The 26,449-nt window shown below is 48.4% G+C and overlaps 1 protein-coding gene across 6 annotated transcripts in view; it reads right to left on the bottom strand.

The window, feature by feature from the left end:
* Nucleotides 1–26,449, bottom strand: part of LARP1 (La ribonucleoprotein 1, translational regulator) — a 126,652-nt gene that overhangs the window by 36,546 nt on the left and 63,657 nt on the right. The window contains exon 1 of one of the 6 annotated variants that reach the window (XM_070076356.1): nt 26,075–26,312. The exons of the other annotated variants lie outside the window; for them this stretch is intronic. The gene's annotated coding sequence lies outside the window, so the exon portion shown is untranslated. Of the gene's footprint in view, nt 1–26,074; nt 26,313–26,449 lie in introns of those variants that run through there. 6 annotated transcript variants of the gene reach the window in all.

Below are 26,449 nucleotides of genomic sequence, written 5' to 3'. Positions count from 1 at the left end.
ATAGAAAGGGTGTGCAGCAGACAAAACAGTATAGCTAACTCCCCAGAGGTCACAGACATAAGCCTCCAGGTCCCAGGCAGGACCATAAATCAGCAGACTGGCTGGCAACCCAAAGTGACGCTAAGGGGGCAGCACCCACTTAAGAGTTGCTGGGGCTCCACAAACACACACACATGCTTGGTGCTGCCAGATCTTCTGAGTTTAAACAAAAAAAAGGGGGGGGGGGCGCGCACTCAGAAAAATAAAGTAGATCTCAGAGAGAAATTACCTTTCTAAATACTGTAGCTCACGTTTCTACACACATACTACAAATGCTACTTTCAGCCTAAGGTTTCCACAGACTCTCGCAGGCCCTGGGTTTTAGGAGCCCACCGTCTCAGGCAGGCCGCCAAGTACATGCTCTGCTCTGCTGCATGCCTGACTCCATCCTGGCTCAGGAAGTGCTGATCTCAAGACAGGTTCCCCCCAGTGCCCATGGTCAACAATCATCTCTCAGGTAACACGAATTCATTCTCTGGGAACAATCTTCACTTTGGACTATGCCCCTTACTGAAGTTCTTTCACAGGTCAAGAAGTCACGCTGTTATCCTCTCAGGCCAGTTAGCTCTGCGCACAACTATGCCCACTCACAGGGTAAACCCAAGGTCTCAAGGACCCAAAAGTTCACAAAAACTGTTCCCACAACCACTGATGCTGCTTTTAATATCCATCTGCTTTTAGGAAAAACTTTTCACATGGAACTGGAATAAATGAATAAAAAGGAGGGGTGCTTTATTTTTTTAAGAAGACATATTTACTTGAAAGGCAGAGCAGTGCCAGCATTGTGGCACAACAGGTTAAGCTGCTGTCTGCCATGCTGGTAGCTGAGTGCTGGTTTGAGTCTCAGCTGTCCCATTTCCAATCCGGCACCCTGCTAATGCACCTGAAAAAGCAGAGGAAGAGGACTCAAGTTCTTGAGCCTCTACCACCCATGTGGGAGACCAGATGGGAGTTCCAGCTCCTGGCTTCAGCCTGACCCAGCCCCAGCCATTGCAATCATTTGAGCAGTGAACTGGTAGTGGATGGAATCTCTGTGTGTGTGTCCCTACCTCTGCCTTTCAAATAAAATAAATCTTGAAAATGAAAGGAAAAAGAGAAAAAAGGGAAGAGAAGAAGCAGAGCATCAGGAGGGTGTGGGGGAGTGATCTTCCATTCACTGATTCACTCCCCAGATGCCTGCCAATAGCCAGGACTGGGCCAAGCTGAAGCCAGCAGCCAGGTACTACATTCTGGTCTCCTACTTGGGTGGCAGTGGCCCAAGCACTTGTTCCCCAGGAGGATTAGCAGGGAACACATCAGAAATGGACTCATATAGGATGTGGCAGCTTCACCCACTGTCCTGCAACACCAGCCCTGGAGGGGTGCATTAGTTGCAGTAGCTCTGGGAGGAGCCCCATTCTTCCTCTTTTCACTATGCCAGGAAGACTGCCTTTCAAATAAAATAAATCTTGAAAACAAAGGAAAAAGAGAAAAAATAGAGAAGGGAAGAGAAGAGGCAGAGCAACAGGAGGGTGTGGGGGAGTGATCTTCCAGTGATCTTCGGCTAGCTCAGAAAGGCTCAAGGAGGCAAGCCCAGGAGGCCTCTCAGAGAGCAGTTATCTACCAACTGAGGTAGATTGGGCACACTCACTCAACTGAATAGCAACAGCTCCCACCACAGTAACTTGAAAATGCCACAACAATGGGAGGAACCAGCCAGAGTCCCAAAAGCAGATCAGGAGTGGGAGTTCTTAGATAGAGATCAGTTCCCCGAACCCAGGTCAGCCACGGCAGCCAGTCCTGTTTCCCAAAAGCCCTGATTCACCTCTTCCACTCAGTCAGTGCCAGCCCACAGGCCTCTACAGTACTACAATCTACATCCCAACTGTCAGAGCAGAGCCCTGGGATGCTAAGAATGTGGAGCGAGTCTGCAGGTGGGCTCCTAGATGCTCTCACACTCTTTCCGCAAACGTCAAGGGGGTCTGAGCCCTATCCCAAACCACCCAACAACTCATTAGACTGCTGGGTTACAAGATGGGGTAGAGCAGCAGTTAGCAACATGGATTCTGGAGGCCATCCGTGGATGTGCTAACCTACAGTAACCAATGATTGAAACTCATGGGGCCGGGGCTGTGGTGTAGCGGGTAAAGCTGCTGCCTGCAGGGCCGGCATCCCATATGGGCGCTGGTTCAAGAGCCAGCTGCTCAATTTCTGATCCAGCTCTCTGCTATGGCCTGGGAAAGCAGCAGAAGATGGCCCAGATCTTGGGCCCCTGCACCCGCGTGGGATTCCCAGAGGAAGCTCCTAGCTCCTGGCTTAGGATCAGCGCAGCTCTGGCCGTTGCGGCCAATTGGGGAATGAATTAGTGGATAGAAGATTCTCTCTCTCTCTCTCTGCCTCTCTGTAACTCTGCCTTTCAGATAAATAAATAAATCTTTTGTTTTAAAGATTTTATTTATCTGAAAGGCAGAGTTACAGACAGTTAGAAAAAAAGACAGAGATAAAGGTCTTCCATCCACTGGTTCACTCCTCAAATGGCCACAACAACCGGAACTGGGACGATCTGAAGCTAGGAGCCAGGAGCTTCCTACAGGTCTCCCACAAAGGTTCAGGGGCCCAAGCACTTGGCCCATCTTCTACTGCTTTCCCAGGCCATCAGCAGAAAGCTGGATCAGAAGAGGAGCAGCCAGGACTAGAATCAGTGCCCATATGGGATGCCAGTGGTGTAGGCAGAGGATTAACCTAATGCACCACAGCACCAGCCCCATAAGTAAATCTTTAAAAAAAGAAAATAGAGCCAGCGCAGCCGGCACACCAAGTTCTAGTCCCAGTCGGGGCGCCGGATTCTGTCCCGGTTGTCCCTCTTCCAGGCCAGCTCTCTGCTATGGCCTGGGAGGGCAGTGGAGGATGGCCCAAGTGCTTGGGCCCTGCACCTGCATGGGAGACCAGGAGAAGTACCTGGCTCCTGGCTTCAGATCAGCGTGATGTGCCGGCTGTGGCAGCCATTGGAGGGTGAACCAATGGCAAAAGGAAGACCTTTCTCTTTCTCTCTCACTGTCCATTCTGCGAAAGAAAGAAAGAAAGACAGAAAGAAAGACAGAAAGACGGAAGGAAGGAAGGAAGGAAGGAAGGAAGGAAGGAAGGAAGGAAGGAAGGAAGGAAGGAAGGGGGAAAGGGGAAAGGGGAAAGGGGAAAGGGGGAAGGGAAGGGAGACCATGGAAGTACTGTCAATGCACAGTAGTTATTTTTCCCTCCTTTGGGACAATTTTTCAATCTGTAATGTACAAAAAACGGGGAGGGGGGAACTATGGGTCCCAGATTTAACAAGCAGAAATTCAGAACAGCCAGTTAAATCTGAGTTTCAGATGGTTTTTTTTTTTTTTTTTAAATTCTACATATGTCCCACGCAATATTTGGGACACATTTATACCAAAAAAATTATCTGGCTTACTTGAAATCTATGGTTATCCTATATTTTTATTTGTTAAATCTGGCTACCATGTGAAAAAGCCAAACTGAAAATGAAGGAGTGACAGAACCCTGGATTATGATGCCAGCACTACAGTTTCTGCTGTGGAAGCCCCATTCCCATGTCTTCAGTCTCCCTACTCAAAGGTCTGTGGTAGGCAGGTATTGTTTTTGTTTTTGTTTTTTTAATTTAAATTAACAGTTGTGCCTGGGCCAGTACAAAGCCAAGAACTCCATACAGGTCTCCCACATGGATGACAGGGGCCCAAACACTTGGGCTATCTTCTACTACCTCCCCAGGCACATTAGCAGGAAGTTGGATCAGAAGTGGAGCAGCTCAGATGCAACTCGGTATTGCGATATGTCACTTATGCGATATGCTGGTGTCACTTCATGGGCCACAATGCTGGCACAGATTTTTGTCTTTATATCCACTGATCCTTTAAACGCAACCAGATACCCATGAAACCACTGCTCTGAAGGACTTCAGCCCTAAGATTTTCGCATGCAGAATTAGCATCTAAGGAACTTATCCAAATGTAGATTTGTAGGTCCTTTTTTAAAAGGTCATCTTCGATGTCATCTGTCTTCATACCTTTTTTTTTTTTTTAAAGATTTATTTTATTTGAAAAGCAGAGTTACAGAGAGGCAGAGGTAGAGAGACAGAGGTCTTCCATCTGCTGATTCACTTCCCCAAACAGCCACAATGGCTGAAGCTGAGCCGCTCTGAAGCCAGGAGCTTCTTCGGAATCTCCCATGCAAGTGCAGAGGCCCATGATTTGGATCATCCTCTGTTACTTTCCCAGGCGCATTAGCAAGAAGCTGGATTAGAACTGGAGCAGCCCTGACTTGAACTGGCACCCATACGGGATGCTGGCACTGCAGGCAGTGGCTTTATCTACTATGCCACAGTGCCGGCCTCTCCAGAGATTTTTGCTCAGGGAATTCTAAAGTAGGTTTTCTGGGGATGTACCGGGAGTTATTTTTATTTAACTCATGAGTTTCATCAGTTGTCCAGAACCAGAATACAATGTACAGTATCTTAAAATCAGGGCTACACGTCTTAAAAGCCAGAAGCAGGAACTTGGGTTCATGTTTCAGTATTTTTATTTTTCCTTTGTATTTTTTCTATGGACTAAATATTTTTAGGAGATTCCTGTCTCCTTCTGAACTCCAGAAGTGAATCTGGGGAGGTGAGCAGAGCTTGGGCCCCTGCAGTTTTAACAGGTTTTCCTGTACAGTGACAACATCAAGTATGTCTGAGAACTGAGCTGCCAATGAAAAAAATGAGACTGCCAAGAAGGGGCTCTGGTCTCCAACAGTCAGGGCTTAACTAGCTCAAAAGAAAAAGAGGTTAAACATAGTTTGAATTACATAAACAGTGGCCAAAAGGGTAGGTGGTGTGGCACGGTGGCCAAGACACTGCTTGGAATACCCACATTCCATACCAGAGGGCCTGTAGTCAAGCTCCCATTCAGCTTCTGAATCAGTTTCCTGCTAATACACACCCTGGCTCAAGTACTTGAGTTGCTACCACTCAGGCAGGAGAACTAGACTGGAAAGAAGGTATTTTTTTCTTTTTTCTTAAGATTTATTTATTTGAAACACAGAAAGCTAGGAGCCAGGAACTTCTTTCAGGCCTCCCATATGGGTGCAGGGGCCCGAATCAGATATGAAGTCAAGTAGCCAGGACTCGAACCGGCACCCATACAGGATGCAGGCATCACAAGTGGTGGTGTAACCTGCTATGCCACTACGTTGGCCCCTGGAAGATATTTCTCTCTTTCACTTAAAAATAAAACAACAGGGCCGGCGCCATGGCTCAATAGGCTAATCCTCCACCTAGCGGCGCCGGCACACCAGGTTCTAGTCCCGGTCGGGGCGCCGGATTCTTTCCCGGTTGCACCTCTTCCAGGCCAGCTCTCTGCTGTGGCCTGGGAGTGCAGTGGAGGATGGCCCAAGTGCTTGGGCCCTGCACCCCATGGGAGACCAGGATAAGTACCTGGCTCCTGCCATCGGATCAGCGCGGTGCGCCAGCCACAGCGCGCCGGCCGCGGCAGCCATTGGAGGGTGAACCAACGGCAAAAGGAAGACCTTTCTCTCTGTCTCTCTCTCTCACTGTCCACTCTGCCTGTCAAAAATAAATAAATAAAATAAAACAAAACAACAGGGGCTTCTGGCTCCTGGCTCCAGCCTGGCCCAGCCCCAGCCACTGCAGCCATTTGGGGAGTGAACTAGCAGATGGAAGATTTCTCTATCTCTCCCTGTCTCTCTCTAACTCTGCCTTTCAAATAAGCAGATCTTGAAAAAACAAAAAACAAAACACTGCAGCCAGAAGAGGGGCACATGAGGAGCTCACCCCCTCCACCTGCCCACCAGCTGAATCCTCAGCACGAGGAAGCAGAATGTTGAGTATTCTGACAGACATAAGGTCACAAGGGATTACTCTAGGAGGGGCTGGGGTTTACTTTTTAAAAACTGCAACCTGTGACTGTGCTAGAAAAATGAAGGCTCTCAAGAAATGGTCCACTTCTTTCCTCCTTACTGCCAAACAGACTCCAACCTCTCATACCCTACACCTTACAGTGTGCTCACCCAGTGGCCCAGGTCTGAGTCCATTAGAAACAACAACAAATGGCTGCCACTTATTAAGCATTAACCTCAGGAGGCCAGGTCTCCCGCTACGGACCTTTTGAGCATTAGATTTTTTTTTTTTTAATCTCCACAGTGGGGGAACTATTTTAACAGTTTTAGAAGAGCCTTCTAAGAAGTCAGGTGGAGGGCCAAAGGTCACACAGTGAGGAGGTATCTGACCCTCCCGAAAGGCTCTGAAGCCCCAAGCCCCTCTCCGAACTACAAGAAACTGGGTTCTTCATGTCACCAAAGGGCTCCAATCTCAGGTCTGTAGACTATACCACAGACTAAGGCCAATGGCACAGAACCTCTGTCTGGGAACCCATTAGCTTACTTGCCAGATGCGGAAAATACCACTCAACACAGGGGAAGAAGAAATCAAAACACCACTTATTTTATAAAAGCAATGCTCCAGGAGCAACCTGCAATCCAAAATCTGAGCTGTGGTTAGCATCAAAGGCCCTAGAGAATTTTGCCTCCTCCAGACCAGAAAGAAGTGAATGGAGGAAATTCACAAACCCCGCAGGTCAAAGAACAGGTGGGACAGATGAACAGGAGGAGAAAAAACAGGCTGTAAGGCCCAGGGGAGAGCAAAAGCTACCACCCAAGCAAGTCATCTTTCCTTACTCTAGGTGGCAGGGCTAAGCAACTCATAGAGTAGCTCCTCATCCACCATCACACCCATCTCACTGTAAGAGTTTCAAGAAGGATGAATGGATGTGGTTCTACCCATTTTACAGATGGCAAAATAGAGACACAGTGAGCTTCCTGACTTGACCCAAGAACACCAAACTGCTTTAAGATATGCCAGCCCTGGTGTCCTGCCACTACACCAAGAAAGCATGACAAACTCGACCACCAGTAACTCACTGTGAGTAGTGTTCAATCATTGCTGGACTGAAATTATAAATTTTCATTTTGTGGCTGCCCTTCTCTTGCCTATAAGACATCTATCCCAGGCTTTCCCTGAGCCTAGATAAGGGCCAAAAATCCTCAGTACAGGCAGTCAAGACCAGCCAATCATGCTTTTACACAAGCTGAGCCTCAGAGGATAGGGGCTGTGGGGCTATAGCTGCCACTGCCTGCAATGCAAACAGGCATGAGGTGCGGGTAGAAGGCACAGGAAGGAGGCTGGCTTCCCAGGACCTACCCAGCTTTTTACATCTGAGTCACTCCAAGGTTTGCAACGCATCCCAGCTTGCCTCTGAGAGGACAGGGGAGGTCAGTAATACATCAGTGGTGCAGCTCAACTGTACAGGTTGAAAAACTGAGGCACACTTTTGAGTGTGGGGAGGAAAAAAGAGGGAGGGAGAGGCAGGATAGAGAAACAGAAAGTGAAAGGCAGGGGAGGAAAGGAGGCAAGGAAGAAGAGAGAAAGAGAAAAAGAAAAGAAGGCTCCTATAAATCTCACACTTGCTAAAAAATGAGGTTCCTGCTACAAAGCGGCCTAGTGCGTGAAGTACACGTGTCCCTACACTAGGGTGACAGGGCCACTTGATAACTAATCAATTTTTCAGGTTTCTAAGGTCTGACCTCACCCAGGCCAACTCACATCCCTCTCTATACCTGTTCAGAGCCAGCTGGGCTTTTCCCCACTGCCTGCATCAGTCCTCCCCAACAGGCACAGGAGAAATCCTGTGGGAAGCTGCTATCCACCCTTCCTCCATGGGCAATGGCCTCCCACTGAGTACTGCATCCAGGACTTACACTTCAGCTTAAAGATGGTACCCCAGTGGGGCAACCTTGGTAAGCAGCTTCCCCAGTCTGGGCCTGATTCTCTCAGCAAAGCGCACACAGAAAGCGGGGGCAGAGCACAGGATCTTAGAGCCACCGCAGAGTGCCTGCAGGGGGCAGTAGAAGAGCAGAGGCCTCCCCGGCAAGAGCGCCTCCACTGCAGAGGCAGCTTTCGCTCTAAAACAAAGTGAAACCTGCCTTACCAAAGCTGTTTCGATGGATACAAAAAATTGAGTCCTTGGAAAGTACACTTTTTAATAATAAACATTTTTGGCAAACTTTCTGAAGATATCTCATGCGAACTTAGAATTTTTTGTACAAAAATAAACATCCATTAATTCTCTTTTCATATGTACTCAAAACATGCTGTAGCATAAGAAAGCCAGGAGCCGTATGTGGATACTGAGCACTGAAAGGTGGGAAAGTGCTTCAAGTGCAACAGACACACCAGATTCCAAATCTTAGTGTGAGAATGTAAAATCCTCATTAATCATGTTTGTATCTTGAAACATGTTTAAACAGTTACTTTAAATACATGTATTGGGCTTATTAAAATTAATTTTACTTTTTAAACTTAAAACAATAGCTACCAGAAAAATGTCAAATTACTTAAGCAACTTGGATTATATTTCCAGAAAGCAGCACTGGTCTAGAAAGGTCTACAACCTATTGATGCACACTAATATCTATAATGGTTGGTGGGACAGATTACCAAAGGATTGTTTTTCTTTCTACTAAAATAGTATTTGGATGTTTTCCCACAATGAATTAAAGATTTTCCCTTCACAGTAAATTTAAAAGCCTAGCATATAGTAACCTTAAGTATTTCCCATCTCCTTTAGTAATGCATGGCCAATGTGTTCCCCTATAGTTTGCAGAGAGCTCCTCCTGCCCTGTGTCCACTCTGGCTTGGAAGCCATGCCTGAAAAAAATGTAAGCTCTTTCCAGCAGACCTACACGTGGCCTGTCAGAGCTGAAGAGGGGATGGGAGATGGGAGGAAGAAGGGTCAGGGCTTCCCATCAGGATCACAAGTCCCAGGGCCGGATTCACACCTACTTGCTTATGGCCAGAGAACCCAATCTGCCAAAAGGGTAGTTAGGGCCGCTAGGCTGGGCTGCATGGGCTTCTACCATCTGAAGATCTGTGTGGGTCCTCCATCCCCCCAGCTACAGTTTTCCTGGTGGGGTATATATGCTTCTATGGTCTGGGAGAATGCAAAGACAGACAAGGCACACAGCATGACCTTTGGAATCATTCTGCCATGGACTCCGATACCAGCTACTCACTAACTACTGTACAGCCTTGAGCAAATCCTTCGACCTTTCTAAGCCTGTTTCTTATCTGTAAAATAAGGATCATAGCTATAGCCAGATTCTACAATATGTTGTTAAGACGAATGGATAATGAATGGAATGTGTGTGGAGGTTCTGCGGGCACCTGTGATCTGGCCCCTGAGGCATCTGTCCTCACAAGGCAAGCAACTGAAGTAACAGACTCTAGGACAACAAGCTAAGCTCAGACTTGAAATGCTCATCAGCCAGATGGGCACTACACTGGACAGCAAAATCCAGTCCCTCCATACAAATTATAGAAACAAAGCTCTCACCAAGAAAAACTAGAGAGCAAGGCTGAAATCAGAACTAAGATTGCCAGACTTTTAGCTCAGGCAATTTGCTCTGACACCACCCTGAAAATCTCACTTGACATCAAAAACCCACTGCCATAACTGACCCCACAATTTCTGTTCCAGCAGGAAAAGAACAAAACTGTGACAGGGCCAGCGCTGTGGGGCAGTGGGTAAAGCCGCCACCTGCAGTGCCAGCATCCCGTATTGGCGTTGGTTTGAGTTCCAGCTGCTCCCCTTCCAGTCCAGCTCTCTGCTATGGGCTGGGAAAGTAATAAGATGGCTCAAGTCCTTGGGCCCCTACACCCACGTGAGACCCAGAAGAAGCTCCTGGTTCCGGGTTTCAGATCAGCCCATCTCTGGCTGTTGTGGACACTGGGGGAGTGAACCAGCAGATGGAAGACCTCTTTCTCTCTCATAAATAGATAAATCTTAAAAACAAAGAAAGAAAGAAAGAAAACTGACACAAAGACACAAGGTCAAGACAATTCCCTCCCTTCAGGAAAGAAATCCCTGCCCCTGCTGGTGCTTCAAGGCAACTCATCATTTCACCCTCATTCAACCTTCTCGCTAGGGTATGGAGCCTGAGACAAGCCAGGGCAGGCAGGGCAAACAATGAAGCACTAGTACTCAGCCTGGATCTGGAGCCCAGAGATCCATAACCAAGGGAATGAAAACCCCTGCCTGCCTAAGGCCACTCTTCTGATCAATGGGCACAGCACAAATTCATTCAGTTTCTAAACAGTGTCAGAAGGAAGGTAACACTCAGACAGCTTCCTCTTTAAGTGGCCTAGTCTCAGAGGAAAACACTAATGTTATCAAAAACAAAAACAAAAAACAAGCAGGCCCACGTCAGCACGCTATCACCCATTCCTGGTCTACTCATGCCTGGACTACAACAGAAGGCTCCTAGGGATCTCCCTGTTCTAGCCACCACCACCCTCCATTTGCCACACAAGTGAGGACTCCTAAAGCAGAAGTCAGATTATGTCTCCTCTTCCACTGCTTTCCCAACAGAATCCAGAATCCCTGAGCTGGCTTCCAAAGGCCTCCTACTTATGACTTTTTGAGCCCTTCTCCTCCCATTCACACAAATCTTCGGACTGCTCCTTGGAGAAACCTAAACTCATCACCACCTGGTACTTGTAAGTGCTTCAGACAAGAATGCTCATCACCAGGCTACTAATCAATCCAGGCTTGCTCACTCTATATAGGCATTTCTTTTTTTTTTTTTTTTTTTTTCTTTTTCTTTTTGCCAGGCAGAGTTAGACAGTGAGAGACAGACAGAGAGTTATAGACAATGAGATAGAGACAGAGAGAAAGGTCTTCCTTTCAATGGTTCACTCCCCAAATGGCCACTACGGCTGGCGCACTGCGCTGATCTGAAGCCAGGAGCCAGGTGCTTCCTCCTGGTCTCTCATGCGGGTACAGGGCCCAAGCAGTTGGGCCATCCTCCACTGCTCTCCTGGGCCACAGCAGAGAGCTGGACTGGAAGAGGAGCAACCATGACAGAACTGGCGCCCCAACCGGGACTAGAACCCAGGGTGCTGGCGCTGCAGGCGGAGGATTAGCCAAGTGAGCCTATACAGGCATTTCTTAACACCTTGATTGGGAGTTGAACCAGTGCTCACACTGGATGCTGGGCATCACGGGCGGCCTAACCCACTGTTCCACAACGGCCCTGAGTCAAACAGTTTTTTAACACTATTAAGCTTCTGGGTGATATGTTGGGTAGCAACAGGTAACTGGAAATACCTTGTTGATTTACTCTTTTCTTACTGCAATGTAAACTACAAGAGCAGGCCCCTTCTGACTTGTTCCCAGCAGTAGTCCGTGGTTTAACAGTAGGTTGCTCAAATGAGCTGAGTGAACAATTTTCAATATGGTAACAGCTAAGCTAGTTCCTTTCACAGAGAGGTCTGGGTCAGGCCCTGGTGCTTCTCTGAACAAGCCTGAGCACCCTGATACTGAGACAATCTCTTGAGAAGGGGCCTCACCCAGACCTAGGTTCTAAATCTCGGAGCTAGAGGGGGAGGCGAGTGTCTCAGCAACCACCAAATCTAACCAAGCACAGATACCAAAATCTGAATGGCATTCCTGTCAGCAGATGGCCCACCACTGCTGGCATATTGCACGGATACTCACAACTTGTAGTTGTGAGCAATTTCTAGAAGCCTAAGGAAGAGAATCCCACACTTTTGGGCAAGCTTGTAGGGAAGACACTTAGAAGTCAGTCTACTTTGGTGGGCCAAAGAAACCTTACTGGATGAAATCTCTTGACAAACTGCAGTCTTCATACCCAGTGTGATGTATCCAACTTATTCCTGATGGGAAAAGATCTTTGAAAAGTCTTCTAGCTCAATCACCTTCATTTACAAAAGCAAAGGGAAACAGTCCAAAAATATTCAGCAAGCTGCCTATGGTCTCTCTCAGCTGGTGAGCCAGACGGCTGGTCTCCAGGCTCACTGTCTATAGAGTTTTCTACTCTAACCCCACAGGGCTCAGATCGACAACTGTGTGAGCAGGGCTGCCTTGCAGAACTTCTTTTCCAGTGTCTGTCACCCCTAGAAAATTAAGATGCTCCAATGGGGGCCGGCACCACGGCGCAATAGGCTAATCCTCCGCCTTGCAGCACCGGCACACCGGGTTCTAGTCTCAGTCGGGCACCGGATTCTGTCCTGGTTGCCCCTCTTCCAGGCCAGCTCTCTGCTGTGGCCCAAGAGTGCAATGGAGGATGGCCCAAGTGCTTGGGCCCTGCACCCACATGGGAGACCAGAAGAAGCACCTGGCTCCTGCCATCAGATCAACGCGGCGTCCACTGGAGGGTGAACCAACGGCAAAGGAAGACCTTTCTCTCTCTCTCTCTCACTGTCCACTCTGCCTGTCCAAAAAAAAAAAAAAAAAAAAAAAGCTCCAATGGGCCTTAGCTCTGTTCCCCAAATATCAGGATGGCAATGCACAAAGCTTCTTACCAGGCTCTTTCCCCCTTTCCACGGTGAGTTGTTTTTTTTTTTTTTTTTTTTTTTGACAGGCAGAGTGGACAGTGAGAGAGAGAGAGAGAGAAAGGTCTTCCTTTTGCCATTGGTTCACCCTCCAATGGCCGCCACAGCCGGCGCACCGCACTGATCCAATGGCAGGAGCCAGGTACTTATCCTGGTCTCCCATGGGGTGCAGGGCCCAAGCACTTGGGTCATCCTCCACTGCACTCCCTGGCCACAGCAGAGAGCTGGCCTGGAAGAGGGGCAACCGGGACAAAATCCGGCGCCCCGACCGGGACTAGAACCCGGTGTGCCGGCGCCGCAAGGTGGAGGATTAGCCTAGTGAGCCATGGCGCCGGCCCACGGTGAGATTTAACATCTGCCTTAAGTTACTCTCACATCTACAGGGTACTGGAGCTGAAGGGACCGTATACACAAAGGAGGAAGGGCACATAACCTAGTCTCCCTGGCAAGCCCATCCCTCAGCTGCTCTCAGAGAGCCTCCGCCTGCCACTCCAGGGTCTCAGGCCACAATGCTTATGGTATCTCCCTATCACACCCACTCTCCCTAAAGAGGTGGGTTCCTGTCCTAGCTCTGAAAGTCTGCCCTACTTACTCTTCTTCCATTAGGGTGCTCCTTTGCCTGTAAGCTACACAGGTCACTGTCCTTCCTCCTGTGTATTATGAAACATACTGAGTCCACAGGCCCCTTGCTGGATGGAAACCTAGATCAGGGATGGCAAACTCAACAGCTCACAGGGGCCAAAAGAGGAAGGGCCAGTATTGTGGTATCGCAGGTTACCTACAGCTCCAGCATGCCATCTGGGCACTGGTTCTAGCACCAGCTGCTCTGCTTCCAATCCAGCTCCCTGCTGATATGCTTGGGAAATGTGTGGGCCTCCGTGGGACACTGAGAAGCTCCTGGCTCCCGATTGGCCCAGCTCTGGCCGTTGCAGCCATTTAGGGACGAACCAGTGAATGGAAGACTTCTCTCTGTCTCTCCCTGCCTTTGAAATACATAAAACACATCTTAAAAAATCTAAAGAGAAGCTAGGTCCTGTCACTGGACAGTGATGAGAGGACCAGTATGACCAGGTTTTCTCACTTCCACTCCCCCATAACAGCTTTACTGATATAATTCACATAACATGCTACTCCCCCATTTAGAGACCCTAGGTTTCTAGATAATATTGACTACTAATAAATACAAATGATTACTTTAAAATTGCTTTTACATGCATATCAGTCAAAACATGTCAATAGGCTGGACTGAATCTGAGGTTGCTGGCTAGGGGGTGCTCACTCTTGACTTCTGCCTTTCAGAACACAAGCCCCACCATGGAACTGACCAATTTTTGGGTCACCTAACAAAGACTCAAACATTTCTGAATGAAAAAGAAAAATTTTTCTCTGAATGAACAAATCTAGAAAACTACACTGTCAACTTTTAGCTGCAGACCCCTACAGCAAACTGCCATCATCCAAACTGTTTAGACACTACCACGTCAAAGAATTCAGTATCTTACTATGACAGGTGAACCCAGCTGGGGGCTCTGTTGAAAGTTACCGTTCAACCAGAACCAAAACACACTCACCTTTCACTTGCCATCTGCCAGTAGAGCTTTATTTGTCAGGCTATATGGAGACTCAGATGCTGTAGTCTCAACTGGCTCCGGAATTCAGGCAGGACTTTAAACCTCAATGCCATAATTTAATGGCACTACCCAGAGGGTGGGAACTTAATCCAATTACGGTGTTCAGGAGGTGGGGACCTAGTGGGAAGTCCTTAGATTGATGGTAGGTGTGCCCTGAAAATGTGTTCTTGTGATAGAGTTAGTTAAGAGACTAAGTCAGGCCCAGGCACTCACTCTGCTTCCTTGCTTGTCACATGATACTCTCTGCAGGTGCTCTGCCACTGCCAGCCACCACTCTTACCAAATGCCAAGCCAACAGGACTACCCTATCTTGGGCCTGAATTTTCAAAACTGTGAGGTAAATATACTGTTTCTCTTGATAAAGTGAACTGCCTCAGATATTTCATTGTAGTTACAAAAAACTAATACACATGGCTCTATTTCGAGTCAACCAGCATTTCTCACCCACCCCAAGCTTTGATTCTCCAAGCAAATAAATCCTAGTTCTTAAACCATTCCATCCTCACAGAAAGGTGCATGCATTCCAGTGAGCCACCTGTGTCCCTGACTTCCGTCTAACTCACAATCTCAAGCAGTAGTATCCAAGCCTCTCACACCCAACCTTACAGTCACCAAGCCCAAATCCCACTCATAGACTGGACTCTGAAACCAGGTTATTCCATCCATTCACTGATTTCTCTTCCTATCATCACTGTTAATACAGGTACAGACTGATATCTCTACCTCTCCACCTATCTACAGAACAGGAAAATACACATACAGAACAAGAAGAGCAGAGACCTCTACTCCCACAAACAAATCTGAAACAAAAAAGACACCAATAGGCCAGCGCCGCGGCTCACTAGGCTAATCCTCTGCCTTGCGGCGCCGGCACACCGGGTTCTAGTCCCGGTCGGGGAGCCGGATTTTGTCCCGGTTGCCCCTCTTCCAGGCCAGCTCTCTGCTGTGGCCAGGGAGTACAGTGGAGGATGGCCCAAGTGCTTGGGCCCTGCACCCCATGGGAGACCAGGAGAAGGACCTGGCTCCTGCCATCGGATCAGCGCGGTGCGCCGGCTACAGCGCACCGGCCGCGGCGGCCATTGGAGGGTGAACCAACGGCAAAGGAAGACCTTTCTCTCTCTCTCTCTCACTGTCCACTCTGCCTGTCAAAAAATAAAAAAATAAAATAAAATAAAATAAAATAAAGACACCAATAATGGCACAGGACAGTTTTCGCATAAAACACCTGAGCTCATCCATATCCCCTTCTGACACTCTACCAAGGCTTCTCACTACTCAGACTATGGACCCCAATGAGTCCTTAAATTCTCCTTCACAATGAATTTGCAGGGATCAGCCTTGGGCAGGGGAGCAAAACTGGCTCTACGACATGGCATGGGCTGTCTTGCTGCTGATGCTCAGGACATGCAAGGATAGAGGGGCAGAGGACCCAGGACAACTGAGGAAAATTGGCTTTAGCATCTAACTTCTGTTAAGCACAGTGAAGACCTGGATCAAATTCAAAGCTTCAAAAGACAAACAACCAACACCCTGGCCTCTATCACTTCTGACCACATGCCTGAATCCAAACACTTAGGTATCTTCACCTAACTCGTCTTCAACAATAATTCTGTAGGTGGGTACTCTAGACACAGCCCCACTGACTTCAGTTACCAATCTTAGAGCACTCAGTTGGTAAGTGGCTGGGCTAACTAAAACTATGACTGACTCCAAAGTCCCCATACAACCTCCCCATTCTATTTTTGCCTCCAGAGGTGGAGTGAAAACAACCTACAGTGGGAGCATATGCAAGTCCCAGTAATTTTGATTTCAAACACTTTCTATTTCTTTTCTGGGCCAGAAGTACCCTAACCTATAAATGAGGGGTTTAGATTCAATAACCACTGGGGCCCCTTCTTGTTCCAGATACCCACACCTCATCTGAAATCAGAGAAAGGACAACCAAGCACCTGAAGCAATAGGAGAAGAGCTGACAAGTGAGCTGGTAAGCATAAGGTTGTAGAGCCCATCACTCTACGGAACTCAGTTCAGCAGCCTATCTCTAGGCAAATGCAAACCCGTTGTTTTCAGCATGGGTGTAAAAAGATGGCACTGATGGGAAGGAAACCTGTGTCCATGGCTCTCTGTCTGTGGAACAGCCCACAGAGTCATGCTGCAGAGTGGCTGGTGGGAGCAGCCTAGCTCGTGGACAGCAAAACCCTAGCGCATGGGGACCTTATCTAGAGTCAGAGGGATCTGCAGTCTGGAAGCTGCCCAGTCACTTTTTCCAGGGCCTCCCCTTCTTCCCATACGCCCAGCAGCAGCAGGGACAAGCAGGTAGGCTGTGAGCTTATTATCTGATCAGTCCATCAGCAATTGTGCTTCTTTCAGCAACCAAGATGCATTCCAGATACCGTGGCCTTGAAGTGTCAGAAATATCCCCAACACCCTGGTCATTCTCTACCCCTACCGGATGACAGCCAACAACTGCCCAGGATCTACATTTCAGGAATGACTTTGAAGTCTGCTCCTTTTTGTAATCTAGGGCTTTGCCCTATAAAATATCAAACCAGAAACCCCAAACCATCTATTCTTAACATGAGAGGTTCTGCCACACGGCCAGAATCATCTTTCAAAGGGGAAAATGTGATCATACCACTCCCTCATTTAAAATCATTTTTGCTCTCCACTGCCTTCTAGCTAAAACCGGATCTTAGCAGTGCTTATAAAGAAGGAGTGCTGGCATTTCCAGTCAGCTACATTTTACAGACAAAGGGAACAGAATTACCTGAAGCCCAGGGTCTGTCTTCAATCAAGAATGAGCTCTCTGCAAGATTTTTCTCATTTAACTCCGACTCATCCTTCCCATTTCAGCTTAGCCACTGGATCCTCCAAAGATTTCTTTGGCTGACGGTAACAGGGGGCCCTAACACACTATCAAAAATCCCATACTTTCCTTTCCCTATACAACTTCTTCCATACTGAAATTTGAGGGCATGTGCTCCTTGCCAACAGATTTTTATCATTCACTTAAGTATACTATAGGTCAATGGCAATCAATGAAAATGTGCTGAATGCCACCACTTGGGATGCCTGCATCCCATAGAGTGCCAGTTAGAATTCCAGCTACTCTGATTCCAACCTAGCATCCAGCAAGGCAGCAGATGATGGCTCAAGTACTTGGGTTGCTGGCTTCAGCCTGGCCATTTGGGGAATAAACCAGTGAATGGAAGCTCCTCAACTCCGTATCACTCTGCCTTTCAAGATGAAAGTAAACATTTTTTAAAAATTATTATGAGGATTTAGGAGCTGGCACTGTGGTGTAGTGGGCTAGGCCTCCAGCTAAGATGCCAGCATCCCATATGAGCACCCCTTCTAGTCCCGGCTGCTTCTCTTTCAATCCAGCTTTCAGCTACGGCATGGGAAAGCAGCAGAATATGGTCCAAAGTGCTTCGGGCCCCTGGACCCAAATATGAGACCTAGAAGAAGCTCCTGGTTCCTGACTTCAGATCAGTTCAGCTCTAGCCGTTAAGGCCATCTGGGAAGTGAACCAGCACATGGAAGACCTTTCTCTGTCTCTCCCTCTCTTTGTCTCTAACTCTACCTCTCAGATAAATAGCAATCTTTTTAAAAAATTTTTAAAAAGTTAGGCCAGCGCCACGGCTCAATAGGCTAACCCTCTGCCTTGCGGCGCCAGCACACCGGGTTCTAGTCCCAGTCGGGATGCCGGATTCTGTCTCGGCTGCCCCTCTTCCAGGCCAGCTCTCTGCTGTGGCCCGGGAGTGCAGTGGAGGATGTGCACCCGCATGGGAGACCAGGATAAGTACCTGGCTCCTGCCATCAGATCAGCGCGGTGCGCCGGCCACAGCGCACCGGCCGCAGTGGCCATTGGAGGGTGAACCAACGGCAAAAGAAGACCTTCCTCTCTGTGTCTCTCTCTCACTGTCCACTCTGCCTGTCAAAAAAAAAAAAAAAAAAGAAAATGAGCAGAGCTAAGAAGAAAAATGAAGCAGGGTAACAGGAACAGTGATAGAGCACCCAGGCTTGGTTTGCTAGTCTTTATAAGGTGGTCTAGAAAGGCTTCTTTACCAGTGATCAGGCAAGAGCATTCTTAAAAAAAAGGTCCTGAGGCAAGAATGCACAACATGCTCCAGGAAAAGTGAGAACCAACACTGCTGGAAGGGAATGGGAGGAGGGACAAGCAGTGAAGGACAGGGTTAAGGACCAAATCAAGTAGTCTCAGACAACAGTGTAAAGATCCTACATTTCACTCTGCTATGAGAAGCCACCAGAGGGTTATGGGCAGGAGAAACAGGAGACTGGTAGAGGTTGCTGCAACTATCTAGGTGAAAAACTGTGACAAGAGGCTGCTGTTGTGGCACAGCAGGTAAAGCTGTCACCTGTAGCACTGGCATCCCATATGGGTGCTGGTTTGAGTCCTGCCTGCTCCACTTCCAATCCAGCTGTCTGCTAATGGCCTGGAAAAAGCAGCAGTGCTTGGGCCCCTGCCACCCACACAGGAGACCTGGATGAAGCTCCTGGTTCCTGGCTTCAGCCTGGCCCAGCAGACAGAAGATCTCTCTGTCTCTCCCTCTCTCTCTGTAACTCTGACTTAAAAAAAAAAAAAAGATTTTTATTTATTTGAGAGGTGGAGTTACAGAGAGAGGGAGAGACAGAGAAAAAGGTCTTCCATCCACTGGTTCACTCCCCAAATGGCTGCAACAGCTGGAGCTGGACCAATCCAAAGCCAGGAGCCAGGAGCTTCTTCTGGGTCTCCTACGTAGATGAAGGGGCCCAAGTACTTTGGGCCATCTTCTACTACTTTCCCAGGCCATAAGCAGAGAGCTAGATCAGAAGTGGAGTGGCTGGGACTAAACTGGTGCCCATAGGAGATGCCAGAACTACAGGCGGAGGCTTAGCCTACTAAACCACAGCGCCAGCCCAAATAAATAAATCTTAGAAAAAAAAAAAAAAGGTAAAACAGTGATGAGTGGTCTAGGCTGGTAACAAAGGAGGTAAGAAGCATTTAGATGGGGACACAATTTTTAAGAGCCAAAAGGATGGACTGGTAAATTAGATGTGAGGTGACAAAGAGGTGGTAAGCATGATCTCAAGGTTTTCAGTCCAAGTAATTACAAGGACAGAGTTGCTTAACCACTCCTGAGTCTGACTTTCCTCGCCTCTGAAGTGGGGATAAAAAGAGCACCTGCTGAGATTACCTGGGCCAGGACAGGTGCAACACCTAGTAAATTGTGACTACTCTATCACTTTCTCAGGGTTACCAGGAGCCTGAATAAATTACTGTACAGCAAAAGCAGAGCAAAAACCACACCAAGATCAGGCAGACATTCATCCAGAAGGCTTGTGGCTACTGTAGAACTTAACCTTTCTCTGAGAAGCTTGCAAATTCATCCTAAGCAGAGAAATGGTACTTTGATTCGCTGGAATGGGTGTCTCCAGGGTAAGGCGGTTACCACAGTAAGCCTGGCGAGATATTACAAGGCGCCTTGTAAACAGGCCTCTAAGGAAGGGGTGGGCGGGGGTGGGTCATGGGGGTTTACAAGAAGTACTCCAACTGAGGTGCCCAAGTCCCTACCTCATCAGATTTATCTGGCCAGCTTTACAAAACTCATAAAGGACTGCACTCCTCACCCTGTCCCCATACCAAGGACTTTGCCAGTCCAAAGACAGACCAAAGGAAGAAGGTGTCCTGCAGGCAGAGACTGTCCCCTGAATTCCAGGAAAACCCCTCAGGGAGACACCAGGCTACCTGCCACAGGAAGTTGGCCAGCTGGCCCTGGAACTATCACAAACAGCCCTTCCGGAAAATCCAGCTAACTCTTGATTACCCCTCAGAACGGATAATGGCCTCAAGTTTTTCATTTGGACTTTTTAATGTATCCTGTAGGATATAAACTGGGATACCCACACTATCAATTTGATCCCCAAAATCACCTCAGTACAAGGATTAGCCCCATTCTGGGAATAAGGACCAGAGGGTAGGCAATCTAAGGTGGCAAAGTGAAAGGTACACACTGCCCATGTTCACCTTCCCCCTTCACAAGGTTGTGCTATTTCCACAAAGTAAGGTCATCCCAGCCACTCCCTTAGATAACTCAGCACTGAGGCACCTGTGGAGCCTGGGAGCCCTACCAGACCCTGCAATCTAATTATCCACCCCCCAAACACACAAACACACAAATAGCTTGTCTTGGATTTTGCAAACAGGAGCACTCCCACTTGCCACACTCTCCATTTTAAAGAGACTTTTGTGGTTTCCAGGCCTGCTCCTTCTCCTCCTCTAACTGCCCAACTCCCAGAAGAGAATGGGAACTGAGTAGCAGCTATAAAATGCCTACTCCAGTCAAGGGCCCACTGCAGACAGGTGTCAGATCAGCAAAGAGAACCAGTCCTGGAGTCCTGGGTGGGGAGGCAAGGGCAGCAGCAGATGGGACTTTGGAGTTAAGATGGCTTGGGACTACCCCCCAGCCTCCAAAGGACCAGAAACCACCTCCTAAGTACCTCCTGCGCCCAGGCTGGCACTCACTCCCTTGTTAGTGAGAAACTCCAACTCTGAAGGAGAGAGACTAGGCTGGCTAAAGGCACCAGGTTAAGGCTGCCTCTCCCACTCCCCTTCAGAAGAGTCCCCATTATGTGCTTTCTTTAGAAAAGGATAAAGTGATTTGAGCTATAGGCGAAAAGTGCCCTAAGTCATATTTATTGAGGCTAAACTAGGAGTTCTGGGGTGGGGGTGCACAATACACTAGTTATAGAGTTAAAAGCAAACAAGCAGCCATAATGCCATCATTTCCTCTAACAAAATATGGTACCTTAATTACCTAAAATTTGCTCATCTGAAATGAGCCAATCTCTTCAATTGTACCCAAATGTCTTCTTATTGCCCAGTTTTTTCAAGTCAGGAAGATATAAGATCCACAAGAATGCATCTTATGCATGCTACAAATATTTTTCATCTATAACAATTCCCCCTTTTAAAAAATGCCATTTAGGGGCAGATACTGTGGTATAGAAATCCATCCAACATGGGTGCCCATTCAAATCCTTTCTGCTCCACTTCCCATTCAACTCCCTGCTAATACCCCTGGGAAAGCAGCTGAAGATGGCCCAAGTGCGCCAGCTCCTCCCTCTCACCCACATGGGAGACCTAGAAGTTCCTGGCTTTGGCCTAGCCTGGCTCAGCCCTGGAGGTTATGGCCATTTTAGCCAGTAGATGGAAGACATTTCTCTCTCTCCCTCTCTGACTTTCCAATAAATAAATAAATCTTTAAAATGCAAATGCCATTTACTTACTGAAAAAAATAATGCATTATCTAGAACTTCTCACGTTTAGAAACTGGATTATTGCTAACCTCACAGCAAATTAATTTGCTCCTCTATACCCACTTGCTCTCCAAATGGACAGTGAGATCTATGGTGCTAGCAGATGTAGTGGCAAAGAATTTTCACAGGCAGCACTCTATGTTCCTATCATCACACTGTCAGGCACATAATGTGTACAATGCCACATGTACCCTCCAAGCCATCCACCTAGGTTCACAAGTCTCTCCAGCCCTCACAGAGTTTGAGTTCAAAGAAGGAGCTCCTAATCATAAGGGCAAATATACACACATATAAAGCTCTACTCCCGTTTCTTTCTTTTCTGAAAAGGTGGTTTACTGAAAAGGAGAAGAAAAAAAAAGTTTTAACACTAGAAGAAATTAGAAGATATTTAGGGCCGGCGCCATGGCTCAATAGGCTAATCCTCCACCTAGCGGCGCCGGCACACCAGGTTCTAGTCCCGGTCAGGGTGCCGGATTCTTTCCCAGTTGCCCCTCTTCCAGGCCAGCTCTCTGCTGTGGCCCGGGAGGGCAGTGGAGGATGGCCCAAGTGCTTGGGCCCTGCACCCCATGGGAGACCGGGAGAAGCACCTGGCTCCTGCCTTCGGATCAGCGCGGTGCGCCGGCCGCAGCGCACCGGCTGCAGCGCGCCAGCCGTGGCAGCCATTGGAAGGTGAACCAACAGCAAAAGGAAGACCTTTCTCTCTGTCTCTCTCTCTCTCACTATCCACTCTGCCTGTCAAAAAAAAAAAGAAAAAGAAAAAGAAAAAAAAGAAGATATTTAGACCTAATTCAATTCCCTTGTTTTACAGATAAAGAAGCAGAGGCAGAGAAACCTTAAGCATGCCGCTGGTGTCTACCTTGCCAGCCATGGACACAATCAAAAGTGGAATAAACACCTCTAATAATGGTGATCGTTTATTACAAAAACTTAAAAATAGCTACTATTAAATAAGCAGCACTTATTGGCACTTCCTCTGTGACTGGCACTAAGTAAAGGGCTTTACAAACATTATCTTCTTTAATTTGCACAATGCTCTCAAATAGCTATTTCATGATTCTTGCTTTGAAGATGAGCTAACAGTGGTTCAGAGACAGTGAGTAATTCACTCAAGACTGCACAGCAAATTAGAAGCACAGCTACAACACAAAGTGTGGACTGTTATGTATCCAGGGAAGAGCTCTTACTGACATGCAGCCCCCTTTCTGGAGTGTGGACTGTCTGAAGTAGCTCTAACACTAAGGTCACAGCCATGCCTTGGGACAGCCACAGGCAGCTTGGGAAGGATCCAAAGGCAGGAAAGAAAACAGCAAAGAGTAGAACTTTATTTATCCGCCAGCTCAGTGCAGCAGAGGATCTCTGGGGCACCACAAGGCAGCTCGATTATAACTTTTTTATTTTGTGCCATCAGTTAATTGCATTTCAAAGGGACATACACACACACACACACAGAGTACCTAAAGCACAACACCTAAGTCTCAGACCTAGTTGGCTCTACTTTTCTCACTACACCAAGCTACAGGTGTGTACACAGCAACCCCACTCACTGATTATCCTGCTGGCTGGGTGGAGGGAGGCTCCTGGGGTGGTCTCATGTGTTCTGGCCAAAACAAACTTAGTTCAGTGGCCCTGGCCTTTCCCCACAGCTCTGAGGGCACCAGGGCACTCTCCCCAAAGACAATCATTCATTACAAAAGGCAGAGCAAAATATTAAAACCTATTTTTTAAAAAATCATCATATACTTCCAAAGGAAAATAGCCAATTCTTTGGGTTACCAACCTGTAAGTCTATCCATAACATGCCCTTCATGTAGCTGGATAAGCAAAGTCAATTTTAAAGGAGACAGATCTCAGAGCTGGCACTGCAGTGTAGCAGGTAAAGCTGCCACCTGCAGTGCCGGCATCCCATATGGGCACTGGTGTGAGTCTCCGCTGCCCCACTTCCGATCCAGCTCTCTGCTATGGCCTGGGAAAGCGGTGGAGGATGGCCCAAGTCCTTGGGCCCCTGCACCCACGTGGCAGACCTGGAAGCAGCTCCTGGCTTGGCCGTTGAGGACAACTGGAGAGTGAACCAACAGATGGAAGATGTTTCTCTCTGCCTCTCTTTCTCTGTCAGTGTAACTCTTTCAAATATATAAATAAATCTTTAAAAAAGGAGACAGATCCCACTCACTTATTCACAAAGTACCACTAAAGCAACAACAAAAAAGAAAGGCATGCATTTTCCAATCTCCTCATTCTACATATGGAGAAAAATGGAGACTCAGAAAAAGTCCCTGAAAGTCCCACAATCACCCAGATGTAAGAGCTACCACAGGCCCGGGGCTGGGCTCATATCTTCCATGTATCATCAAAGTGAATGTTCACAATAGCCCTATGAGACAAGCTAAGTAACAAATTAATCCCCGTATACACATGGTGAAGGTGAGGCACAGATTATGGTTAAACAACTTGTCCAAGGGTTCATGGCTTACAAGTGGTAGGGTTAACATATGAATGCATGCAATTCGTCCCCAGAGCATCTGCTATATAGCATCACCCTACATCCTACACTTAGTGTCTGGAATAAGGTAAAAATTATTATAAGACATTTTGAAAATGCCCTAAGGGACAAGGGGATTTCAAAAAACCAAAATGCAAATCCCAAGACTGAAGGTTACAAACCTAAAACTTGGAAGCTTAAACATGAGTAGAGAACCCTTCAAGAAAAGAGAAGATATCGTAAAACATATTTTATTACTAGTTACTGCATGTGTCCCTTAAAGAACTAAAACACCAGCATCTGAGCCAAAAGGAGGGCTAAAAATAGGCATCTGCAGCAAGCTTTGGAAAGCTTTTAGCTTGCTTATGAGGCACTCATTTTTGTAGACTCCCAAAAACATATGCATCACAGAACACAAAAATTCCCAAGACCACACAGTCACTCCGCTGGTGTCACATTTAAATTTGCCCAGGCTGCAAACAAAAGCAGGGCTGGAAATGGGCCTTAGAGGTCCATGCTGGCTCCAGGGAAAGGGCTACTACCTAACTCACAGAGCAGAGGATCCAACCACAGAATTCTCTCAAAAAGCAGCCCAGCCCTAACAGGCTTAAACAGACTCAACTACTGGATTAATTTGGCTAGACAAAAACTATTCCAAAGATTCTAAACTAGCAAACAGATACTCTCTTGCCTTAAAATTCCAGAAAGACAAGAATACAGCAAATCCACCAGACTCAGAATTTCGCTTTGGGAGCTTACAGCCGGCACCTTACCCACTCAGAAGGAAAGGCGAGATGCCAGCCAAGCTGTCTTCTTCCCACAATCAATAACCCCAGTGACGCAAGCTATCAAGGGCCCCTGGACTTACACAAAATGCCAGCTCAGGCACCCAACACCAGCTGATGTCATGGCTGATTTAAAACCCACAAGGCAGGTCCACCATTAGCTAAGCAGAAGCAGCAGCCAGGGTGAGTAGCCCCATTTAAACTTCTGAGGAGTGCTCTCTTAGGGATGATTATACCTCTGAGTTTAAAGAGGGGGAAGGACCAAAGAGTGTCTTAAAGTTGTTTTCCCTAGCACTGTGGGTGGATAGGAGGGATTTGAAAGAAAATGGGAGGTTTCAGCATTGTCCTTTGCATAAGAGGGTTCGGAAGGAAAAGAGGGAAGGGGAGGAGGAGTAGAAAGAACACTGTTGTAAACCCCAAATTCTCCCCTTCAACTGAAGCATCTTGTAAAAAAAAAAAAAAAGAAGAAGAAGAAAACTGGCCACGTGCTGTTTTCAGGATGGGCGCTGGTGGTGCGCCGAGGACTAACAGTGCTTCCTCCCTCCGAATGTGAAGGCATTAAGCTCCCGTTCCTCTTGCCTTTCCCCGTTTCGAAGGTTTGAACCAGTCAGCCTCAGCCAGCTCACTGCAGGACGCGGAAGTTTTGAAAAAGCACTAGGGTTACGGACAGAGACCATCGTTTTAGAACTACCACTCAGTTCCAACACCGGCCCACTTCAGAAGGACCCCAAACCAAAGAGAGCCAACAAGAGAGAGAGAGGGCGGGCCCCCCACCTAAGCCAGCCAGGGGAGGCCCAGCGCGGACTCCATATTCTGCAACGACTGTCTCCTCACACTGTCACCGCTCTGCTGGGATTTCCAACACCTTCACCTCCCCCAAGGCGCCCGGCCCAAAAACACCCCGAAGCGGAGGCGAGAGGGAGGCCCGGGGCGCACCGGGCGGTGGTCACATGCACTAGCGCGCCGGGAGCACCACGTTGCCCCGGCTGCGGAGGAATGCCGGGAAGGGGGCGCGCACTTACACCCGCGCAGACGCACCCTTCGCGCCTCGGGCCCGCACCCGCCTCCCACCCTGGCCGCCGCGACCCGCACCGAACGCACAGGCCCCGCGGGCCGCCGGCGCAGCGCATGGCGCCCAACTGTCACCCGCCCGCCCGGCCACTCCCTCCCCGCGGCCACACGCCCCTCGAGTCGCCGCAAGCCCCTCACCCGCCTCACGTTTTCCGCCGGCCCTAACTGGCTCTCCCTGCCACCCCACCCCTCGGCACACTCGCCGCGGGGCTCCAGCTCAAGGCGGAAGGTGCCCGGCATTGGAGGGAAACCACTGCATCCAATGACACGTTGGGTTTCCTCCTTCCCTCGTCCTCCCTTAACTGACCTCAGTCTGTCTCCGAATGGCGATTCTCCGGCCCAACACCATCTCCTCGACAGCAAACTTGCTAACTTTTAAATCCCGAGTCCGTGCGGCCCGCCGGAGCTCGGCGCCGGGCTGCCCCTGACATATGCTCATTAAGCGTTTACAACGTGGGGACGCTCGCAACGCGGCCGAAACCCGGGCGCGGTAGGAGAGGGGGCCTCCCAGGAAGGTGCCCACCGGAGACCGTCTGGACCAACGCGCGGCCGGGGACAGAAGGCCCTTCCCCGGCACCAGCACCCACCCCCTCTTCTATGGCGAGGTAGGCCCGGACCACGCCGTTGCCCACTAACCGCTGCGGCCCAGGAGGTGGCCTCCTGGAGGCCCGGCACTCCAGCG

The sequence above is a fragment of the Oryctolagus cuniculus genome, chromosome 6 (genome assembly GCF_964237555.1).
Source record: "Oryctolagus cuniculus chromosome 6, mOryCun1.1, whole genome shotgun sequence".
NCBI classification, from domain to species: Eukaryota; Metazoa; Chordata; class Mammalia; order Lagomorpha; family Leporidae; genus Oryctolagus; species Oryctolagus cuniculus.
This window is presented reverse-complemented; position numbering and strand designations above follow the sequence as displayed.